We start from the raw sequence: 11,179 nt of genomic DNA on the forward strand, positions 1-11,179 counted from the left end.
GAAATCAATAGAGAACACAGGAAAAGCTGTAAGATTAGTCTATAAAAATAACCCATATAGATAAGAGTAGTCCCCTTGTGAGACCAAGCTAGTCTGATAGATGGCACAGAAAAGGGTCAGAGATAAAGATAAGTGCTTTCCCGTTGACTCAGGGTTAAACATAGGAAAGGTTTATCTACTGTACCACCAGTTCACTGACTCTCTGAGCATGTAATGGACTATTGGGACAGGTGGGGATATAAGGAGGAACTCTGTTAAGGTTAAGACAAAAAGGGAGTAAAGACCAGTAGGTAATGGAACATGTGATTGAGACTGTTATGAATTACATCCTCAATCAATCGAACAATGTAGAGCAGTAGTGCTGAGTGTTACAAAAAATATAAACTATTAATATAAAAAAGGAATCAGATCTTTAAAGAGCTACAGCTGCAGCCACTCAGAATGCCCAGGGTGTTGCTACAGTTCACCATTTTATTTTTTTCAAATAATCTAATGCAGTCCTGCACTACTGTTTAAAACAGATGGCACAATTAATTCTTCATGTGCCTTGTGTCCAACATGAAGTTAATCTTATTTTAATAATAAAATTTCAATGTCTTAAAAGCATCCATTAGTACTTTTCTGCACTAGACATACTATACAGTAACACTAACAGATTGTTTTATTTTTTATTAAATACTATATACACAATTATTAAAAATAAAGAAAAAAATATTAAAATATATTTATTTAAAGGCAAAGTAGTGACTTACGGTCATGCACTGTACAGTAAATTGCACAATATATTGCAAGACTGCTCTATACAGATGCATTCAGCCATTGAAAACGAGTGGGGTATGCTGCGGTACAACGTGGTGAGCGTGTCACATCTAAATGCGTCATACTGCATCATACAGTATGCAAATTAGGTATGTTAATAGTATCCAGAATCACCTTGTAAAACTACCAGGTGGAGCTAATAAAGCTTAACCTCTTATGTACAGCATTTAAGCTGTCATCAGAAAACACCCAGTTTCGAATCCCAATTACTGCTGAGGGACAATCTTTATTCAATTAAGAATTTAAGTTGTATACTCTTACTTTTAGCTTTAAACTGTGTATTACAGCATGTTAATCATTATACATTAAAAAGTTGGTATGTGTTATGAAAGCAAGATTGCTCAGTTGGACAAAAGTACACAACCTACCACCTTTATCATAAATATTTTAATTATGCAGAAATATTTTATACATCAAAGTCTTTACCGAAGATATTACTAATAGTATTAATAATGACCGACCTTGGACAAGCTGTAAACTCAAAGTATTTCCCTGGTCCACATTCTTTGTAACTGCCTTTGTTTCCAATCATACAAAGTAACTCTTGAGAATCTCAGATTCACCATGCCTTTCACATACTCATAAAAAATATTAATTTAGGAACATAAACATATTACTGTATGTAAACTGTACTGTATATGGTTGGTCTTGGTAGTTTAAAGAAAAAAAATACACACCAGTATTCCATTTCTCCCTTAACATTTTAAGCATCAAACATGATGTCTTACATGTGGTTATTTCGGAAATGTTTTTACGTGCTCCTTCTGACCATATTACTGTACGTTTATATACTTTGTGAAAAATGATCATTCTAACCTTTTCTGTGAATATGCTCGTTATCTGAGTAAATAAAAGCATACTTTTATAATTTGATTAATAGGAAATATAATATGGAATCGCATATCTAAAGTAATTAATAACAATATAATTATATTCATGTACTATTGCACAAACAGTAGTATAAGACTTTCCATTGACGTGTACTTCTGTTTCACTCTTTAGTGCATAACTGTGTCTGTGGCGTGATGGTTTAAGTGACTGACTTCTAAGGCTAAGGTTAGGTGTTCAACTCAAGCTATCACCATGAGTTTTCTTTCAACAAATAAACATTTCTTTGAAAAACTAAAATAGCAAATATTATGGACACTATATTGACATTTTTGATATTACTAAATATGACAACACGTTTGAAGCTAAGTCATTTATTAATAACAATGAATTATTTCAAACTGCTACTGATATTATTGACAATTAATATTATCGACACTATATTGAATTTGTTGGTCTTCTAAATACCACAAAATGTTCAAAGTTAAATTAGTTAAGTGATTACCATTTTGAATACTTGCGCTTGTTATCGCAGTAAAAGAAACTCAGAATTTTCAGAACCTAATTATTTAAGCAATAAGGCACAAGAGGGCGTGCTATATTGTGGATATAGTCACAGTTAAAAGGTGTTGTTAGGCCCGATGTGATGCAGGGGGCCAGCAACCCTTTTAACTGTGACTATATCCACGATATAGTACAAACCTCGAGTGCCTTATTGCTTTTATAAAATGGTCCCCAAATATGCGATTGCTATATAGAATATAAATATAAATTTTAATTTTAAAAATGTAACATGAAAATTAAGCTGTTTACATTTCTCCACCTGTGAATATAGTCCCTCATTGCTACTCAACGCAGAAACACAGCCACAAGTAACTAACTAACAAAGAGAGGACATTAGCTAGTCAATATGATAAAGAAATAAATGACTTGTTGTTTGTTTATTTCTTTAGCATATTTATTTGAACATTTCCATCGATCGTACAAGCACTGAAAAACTGTCCAATCCCTAGTGTGTGGCATTTTCTTTTTCGCTGCGGGCGTGCTCCCACTGGTGCTGGTCCCAGTGCCTTCTAGGATATAACGCCAGCAATTTGTTGTCAAAATGTTGTTAAAAAGACAGCAAAAAAAGATACATGAGAATCCAAGCATTTTTATCTACACTTTCTTATCTACGCTAAGAAGTAGTCTTTAAAATGTCTTTATCACACAGTAAAAAGTCAAAATTCCTGGAGTGCGTGTATCATAGAATATGGCACGGCTTCCAAAGTATGTCAGCCAATCAGATTTCAGGTCCGGAATTATCCATTTTATAATAGGGAATATAATATGGAATCACGTATCTAAAGAAATCAATAATTATACTAATTTAAGGATCTAAATATCTAAATATCTGTATCTGTATAGCTGGTAGTATTACTGTATTCCACTTTCTTTGTAAACACATTTTATTAACACCCGAATCGCAGCGGGTGAGAGACAGAAAAAAGCGGATTCTGTTTTTTGTTATGGTCTGTAGCTCAAATCCTGCTTAACTAAAAATTAGACATAAGAAAAGTATTATCGGACAATGTTGTGAGGCTCTGGCGGAATTTTTCTGTAAACTGAAGAGTTATAGAGGAGACATGTTGTGTATCGCCTCTTTTTACACTTGTAAAAAAACATTCCAATGTTAATGCAACACAGAAGATATTATTAATAATGTAGTGCTTTCAGGCACATGGTGCATTAGTCGTTAGTGAAAAGATTTAATCATTTAATCTCTTTACTGTGTACGTTTTAATCCGCTTAGTATTGAATATTTATATGGGATTTTACAACTAAAGGGAAATTTTAGTAGCTGAGCATAAAAAGAAGAGGAGCATAACGCATCTCATGTTCATCTCATGGTCTCACGATATTAATACAGAAACATAAACATATTATGTAAACTGTATATGGCTGGTACTGGTATTTTAAAGAAAAAATACACACCTGTATTCCACTTTCTCTCTAAACATTTAAGCATCAAAATCTACATGTAATAATTTGGAAACATTTTTACATGCTCCTTCTGACCATATTAAGTTTATATACTTTGTGAAAAGTGATTGTCTTTTAACCTTTTCTTTGAATTCGCTCATTATTGGCATAAACAAAAGCAACAGGGAATATAATATGGAATCACGTATACACTATACACTATACACTATACACTATGTTGAGATTTTTATATATTTCTAAATATCACGTTAGAGGCTAGGTCATTTATTAATATCAATGAATAATTTCAAGCTGCTACTACTATCGTAATTGCAGATAATAAATATTATCGACGCAATTATTGAATTTGTTGGTAATTCTAAATATCACAAAATGCATTTTAAAGACCTCTACTTGTGAAAATAAAACTATCAGTGAGATAATTCTCTTTTTGTAAACCATTTTCACCCATGAGTAATTACGCACTAACAAGAAACACTGGGGGACCACTGTGTACACACGTTCACAGCACGAGAAATACTGCTCAATATGGCTTCGTGTGATAACAACCATAGGAAGCAGAATAGCGCAGTCCCCAATTACCCAGACTGTAAGCATGGGAGTAAAGCTTTGTTTGGTTTCTGATACCCTTTCTTTATTTCCTGTTTTCATTCAGCAGGAAAATTGATATTCTTTACTCAACAGCTTTTTATAAGCAGCACCCAATGATGTTCAAATCACAGAAGACTGACACAGCTACAGTATATTCAGCTACTGTGTATTGTCAGTTTAGGGTTTTGTAGCATTCCAGTTTCTGTTGTGTTTGTACTTGCAAGAATAGCGATTACAAACATTAAAAAACATATTTGCTTTATACTGTCCAACTAAGCAATATTGCTTTTATAAAATATACTGACTTTTTCATGTTTAATGTGTAAGATGCTGTAATACAGTTTAAAATGATTAAAAGTCTAAACAGTATTAACTTCTCTATATCTATATCTCTATTAATATAACTATTAAATAGTATTAAATAAATACAGCTTTTTAGTATAGATTACACTTTTCCAAAAATTATTAAAAAAATAAAAAAGATTACAATCTAATCTTTCAATGTTTTATCCCAAGAGGAGGTACAATACACTCCTGGTTTGTTTACCGATGGTATGAAAAATAAATCTAAATGGTGAGAAAGCTATGCTTAAAGTTAATTAAAATACTTAGAAGACAAAGATAACGATTTACATTGCATTGTCAGATTGTGAATCAATAAAGGTATTTAAACACGCATTTGTGATTTGACATGTTCCTTGTAACTACACTGCTGTCAATATTGTAGCAATAGACAAAATGAAACACTTTGAGTTCGTAATGTAGGGATTTCTATACGTCTTTATCTAGTGGTTTCATTAGTGACAAAAGCTAAACCGACCTGCCTGCCACACACACACGTTTCAGAACAGTGACGTCACTGCCTTTCATATGAATCCTTTCATATGGAAACAGTTTTACAATGCACTTAAGAATCTTAGGAAGATCACAAAACAAGCCTGTTAGCCTGGTTTTTGCCTAAAAAAATCACTCCCGAGAAAGTGAAGTAGCATTAACTAGCAAAGGTAATTCAGGCTTTATGAACTCTAATAATTAATAACCCTAATTAATCGAATCCCAGGTGTGAGTTCATAAAGCCTGAATTACGTACTATGCCTACGTTTGCGAAACACCTGATCATCTACTCGAAAGATTTCAGTGCTTTGTGTATATTCTAATCGCAGTGGGGGCAGGGCATGTGGTGACAGGTTTAGGCTGAAATTGCATTGGGGATCTGTATTCTTCACACCTGAAACATTATTCTCTGAAAGCGTTTTCTTCCCAGTTTAGCTAATCTTTTGCCACCTACGCATGCTTAAACAGCTCCCTAGGTAAATTATCATACTTGACTGAGAAAGCTTTAGAGAACTTAACATTTTTATTATCAACAAATTGTAAATACGAAGTTTACATTGGCGTTTTTTTCACTTGAGTGTATGGAGGAGTATCAGCTGTCAATGAGAGCAGACTCCCCCTCCTCCCTTCTTAGGCTGGGCAAAGGTGGCTGTGTGGCTAAGGATCTGGACCTGTGACTGGAAGGTTGCAGCTGAAATCCTGCAGCTGCCAGAGGAATCCTACTCTGTTGGGTCCTTGAGCAAGGCCCTTAACCCTAACTGCTCTAGGGGTCCTGTACAATGGCAGACCCTGTGCTCTGACCCCAAGCTTCTCTCCCTGTCTGTGTCTCCATGGAGAAAAGCTAGGGTATGAGAGAAGATGAATTCCTCATGCAAGAAATTGTATAGGGCTAATAAAGAATCATTATCAAATGATTTATTTTTTCCATTTTTAAAAAAGAAATAAAAAATTAGATATAATGATGTGTTCCCACTTAACTTAGACACTGTATGACTTTAAAAGCTATAAAAGCAAGTTTCGATAGTTAATAACCACTTTTTATGCACGAAAAACGGGTGATTTTTCTTCCTCGTCATCAGATATTTTTTGGAAAAATGTATTTTATGTGTTGTAAAAAACTGACTTGCTTTCACAAAATATATTTACAAATCCTTTCGCCTGGCAATCTACCTGAATGCCCAACTATCTGAGAAGCCCTCCGTGACTACGCTCGTTATCAGAGTAAACAAAAGGATACTTTTAGAATTTGATTTATAGGGAATGTAATATATATAATATAATATATAATATATTGTAGTATTTTCAGGTTCGGCGAGGACGGGCACAGTGATTCAGACACTACTTCTCGTGTCTAATCTTTAGTTTAGCAGAATTTGCACGATAAGCACATTGTTTAATGGGGATGATATTACCCACGTCTATTATCCCTGTACAACACTTGAGTCGGAGTGTCTGTTAATAAAACAGAGCGTCTTGCAATACATTTACTGCAATACATTTACTTTGGTGGGTAGCCACGTCAGCCTGCGTAGTCCTCAAAGGAGCAAGTAATAGGTTTATTCCATGCTGAAAAAAGAAGAGAGAAAACGTAACGTTTCAGCTGTGAATCCTCTGAATGAGTTCAACTTTGATGCAGGAAAAATGTATTTCCCAGAAGCTATACGGATTCTCTCCGATGCAGTGCATATAAAAATATATCTCTGATGCTGTTCTCAAATTTATACCGTTTATGACCATCAGACACTTTATGCTCATTTTCTTTTTTCAATGGATTGAACAGGGAGAGGCATTTCATGATGTACTTTTCAATGATGAAACAACAGTGGCTCTGGAACAGTTTTCAACCATGTCGTTTTATAAAAAGGGGAAATATGTGAAGCATAACCCAAAACATCCACTGAAGGTTCACGTCTGGGGGAGTATATCTAGAAGACGTCTGGGACTACTTCTTATTTTCGAAGGCATAATGGATCGTGAATTCTTTGAGGAAGTCGTGGTCAAACAGCATGCCGCCCCATATATCAGGGAGCACTTTGGATCAAGGTACCGTTTCTTTCAGGACAACGATCCAAAACACACAGCAGCAAATGCGAAGCTTATAGCAGAGGGAGTGAACTGGGTAAAAACTCCAGCTGAATCCCCAGATGTAAATCCAATAGAGATGGTATGGCATTCCCTGAAAGACTATATTCGGAAAACGGCTAAACCTAGCACAAAGCAAGAACTGATCAATGCAATTTACAAGTTCTGGGAGGAAGAATTGACAGGACAAAATTGCAACAATTTTATTAACAGGCTGTTTCTAAATCTGATTCAGATTGTGAATCAATAAAAGCATTTAATTAAAAACGCATTTGCCATTTTAATCAAGATGGGGTTAATGGGGGCTCTCTATTATATTGTAGCACATTCACCTTGCGCTGTGGCTGAAGAGTGCCTGGCTAGGGAACGCGCCGAGGGGCAGGACGGGTGTAGTAGTGGGCAGGGCGGGACTAGGAGAGCAGTTGACCCACTGCAAAACGGTCGTCCAGTTTGGTGAGATCGCCCAGATTATACTTGTACCCCTGTTATACTTGTACCCAATTGCCACCCTATCCTGTGTAGCTACCCGAATAGACCCCTGTGTGTTGCTCTCTCTCTTGCTCTCACTCTCACTCTGTCTCTCAATTCAATTCAAGGTGCTTTATTAGCGTGACCAATGGGTACAATCAGCTTAACTTTGACATTGCATGATTTTAAAAGCTATAAAAGCAGCTTTCGATAGTTAATAACCACTTTTTATGCATTAAAAATGGGTGATTTTTCTTCCTCGTCATCAGATCTTTCTTGGAAAAATGTCTTTTATGTGTTGCAAAAAACTGACTTGCTTTAACAAATTATGTTTACAAATCGTTTCGCCTGGCAATCTACCTGAATGCCCTCCATGAAACCATGTTCGCTGATATTACTGACAATAAATATTATCGACACTATATTGACATTACAAACATGTATGCCATATGGCATACGCGTAACTGAAGCTAAAAGTTTAGCCTTTGTCACTAATGTAACCAAGAAATAAAGACATAAATATAGAAATCCCTATGTTACAAACTGTATATGGCTGGTATTGGTATTTTAAAGAAGAAATACACACCAGTATTCCACTTCCACAGATACAGTACAATCACATTATCCTGTCTTCCCGTGGTGTAAAACGAATTAGCAGGTGATTGAGATAACAATGCATCGCCCACTGAGTGGAATGTTCTCATTTACAAGTGTAAAAAGAGGTGATACGTGTCTCCTCTATAGCTCGTCAGTTTACAGAGAAATGCTGCCAGACCCTCACAACATTGTCCAATAATGCTATAGCGCATTCGCCTAGCGCTGATGCCGAAGAGTGCCTGGCTGGGCTATGCGGCGAGTGGCAGGAGGGGAGTAGTAGTGTTCAAGGTGGGGACGAGGAAAGCCGCTGACCAGTGCAGGGAACCCACTGCAAAACGGGCGTACAGTGTGATGAGATCGCTCGCTTTCTTGTAAATAGTTCTGTGGTTTCGCACCCCTGTTATACTTGTATCCAGTTGCCATCCTATCCCTGTGTAGCTACCCGAATAGATCCCAGTTTGTTGCAGTCTCTCGTTTCACTCTGGCGCTTGCTCGTTCAACACTTGAGTCGGAGTGTCAATAAAACAGAACGCCTTGCAATACATTTACTGCAATACATTTACTTTGATGGGTAGCTGCGTCAGCCTGCATAGTCTGCAAAGGGACAAGTAATAGGTTTATTCCATGCTGTAAAGAGAAGAAAGGAAATGCAACGTTTCGGCTGTGAGTCCTTCTTCAGGTGTGAGGGTCTTCAGCTCCAAATGAAACGCTTGCAGTTTGTAATTTAGGGTGCTCTGAATGAGTTAAACTTTGATGCAGGAAAACTATGAGTCCTAAATTGTTTGGAGCAGTGAGGCGGCACAGGTATGCCAAGCTCCTTCCTGTATACAAATCCTGTCACAGACAGAAAAGGCCTGAGCTGGAAGAACAGGTGCAATCTGTCAGGGTTTGGCTATTTACTTTAATGTGTGTTGCCTTCAAAGCTCAATGAATTAGTGCTCTAAAGCAGTATAATTAACAGTTTGTCCCTAAATCACTTAAAAGCTTGAACATTCTTACACTTTACTAAGTTTTCTGTATGTGGCCTTCAAGCAAGTATTTGACATGGAATCCTCTTTTTTTTAAAAAGTAGATTTACTAATTTTAAACTCACTTAAGTTATGAGCACCACCTTGTGGCCATTGTTGTGTCCTGGAAGCCAGCAGGGTCTCTGGACTCTCAGGGTTCTGTGAGATCTGGAGGCTCTTTTTTTTCTCTGGATTTCTTTAGAAACCTAGTAATTCAAGGTGCCTCATACTCACACCTTATCCCCACACAGGCTGTCAGATCTCCCAGAGTCAACAGTGTAGCACAGACAGCACAGGATTCAATACAGGATATTTATTCTTCAAACTCCCTCTCAATTACTCGAGAGTGAGCACAGCTCACTACTCTGTACAGCACGTAAGGCTCTGAATAAAGTCAACAAGACACTGGTGAGTAAATCAGCTCTCAGGAACAGGCTGAAGCATGAGTGCACCACAGGGATGAAGGTGATGTCCACTGTTCTGGATGATTGTGTCCACTGGTGATTCTTAGTTAAGATGTTTAGTCTTTGAGTCTGAACAGCAGATGTTGATGTGTTGGACACGGACAGATAGATTTTTCAGTTGGTCATCCTCTTGGAGAGCTACAGTATCAGAGACCAGGTTGTTGTTTTTTTTCAGCACAGGGGTATTCAAATAGTTGCTATGTCACCAGAAAAGTGCATTTAAAACTCTTCAGGAAATATATTTCACACTGTAATATAGATACAAAATTTCAAGTTTATGTTGCATTTGTACTATGTATTACTGATTTCCTAATTAACCCAACAGTGTTCAGTTCACCTGTAGCAGCTCAGTGGCTGTTATCAACCTCAGTCCTCTGTGGTTCCTGTTGATGAAAAAGAGCTGCTCCTGTGGGAGATTTTTGTGCAGATGTGTGTCACTGTGTTACGAGATGCTACTCTGCTGACAGTAATAATCTCCTGCATCTTCAGCCTGGACTCTGGTGATTGACAGTGTAAAGGCTGTTCCAGACCCACTGCCAGTCTGTCGATTCAGAACCCCAGAATACCAGTTTGTTGTGTAATAAACCAGGAGCTGTGGAGCCTGATCAGGTTTCTGCAGGTACCAGTGCAAGAGGTCGATACTGCCAATAGTAAGAGAGCTGCTGGTTGTACAGCTGATAGAGACAGTTTCTCTTGGGGGAATATTCTGAGCTGGAGAACAATCTGCCCACTGGACTCTGGAGGTGAAATAGAAACAATAATGAATTAATTCTTTCTGTACACAGTCGTGTAGTGAATTGCCCGAAAAAGCACATTTAATAAATTTCTACTTATTTCATTTTTTAAATTGACCAATTATGATTAAGATATATGTTAGTATTAAGATAGTAGAACTAAAGTCAAACAATGTTAGATTGATTTTTTGTTTCAATGCTTCATTGATCAAATTGCTGCAGTGTCTCCAGCAGTAGAATCAATGGCATCTGTCTTGATCGTAAGCCTCTCCTCTTAAGGGCGCTCCAGCTCTGTCTTGTTTCTGTTCATTGCACCTGCCTCCTGTTCCAGACACTCCTACCATTCTGGGCTCAGCTTTGGAGGATGGATGCCCGGAAGCCCACCAACCAGAGAGTCTAGGAGTGGCCCGATGACATAGGCTTCACAACGGCATTCTGACCTTCTGGGTCTGTGACTGGGAGCTGTCACATGCTGTTAGAATAGAACAAGATCCCAAACTGAACTTCATCAGAAACAATGGATTACCTTTTCAGGAAAACATGAGTTAAATTTGGGCATGGGGTTTGTTATCTGTAGTGACTCCTGGAATACTCCTGTAATAAAGATGCAAAAACGTTGTTTAACTTTAATATTCAGAATGATGCTGGATCAGATTTCAGTAGACATGTCTTCATATCAGACCTCAGTGCAAAAAATCTGTTTACAGTTCTTCTTGGCTAAATATCCTTCCCTATCAAAGAAGACCATTTGCATAGAAGAGACACTTTGCAT

This window comes from Lepisosteus platostomus, chromosome 16, assembly GCF_059453375.1.
Source record: "Lepisosteus platostomus isolate fLepPlt1 chromosome 16, fLepPlt1.hap1, whole genome shotgun sequence".
NCBI classification, from domain to species: domain Eukaryota; kingdom Metazoa; phylum Chordata; class Actinopteri; order Semionotiformes; family Lepisosteidae; genus Lepisosteus; species Lepisosteus platostomus.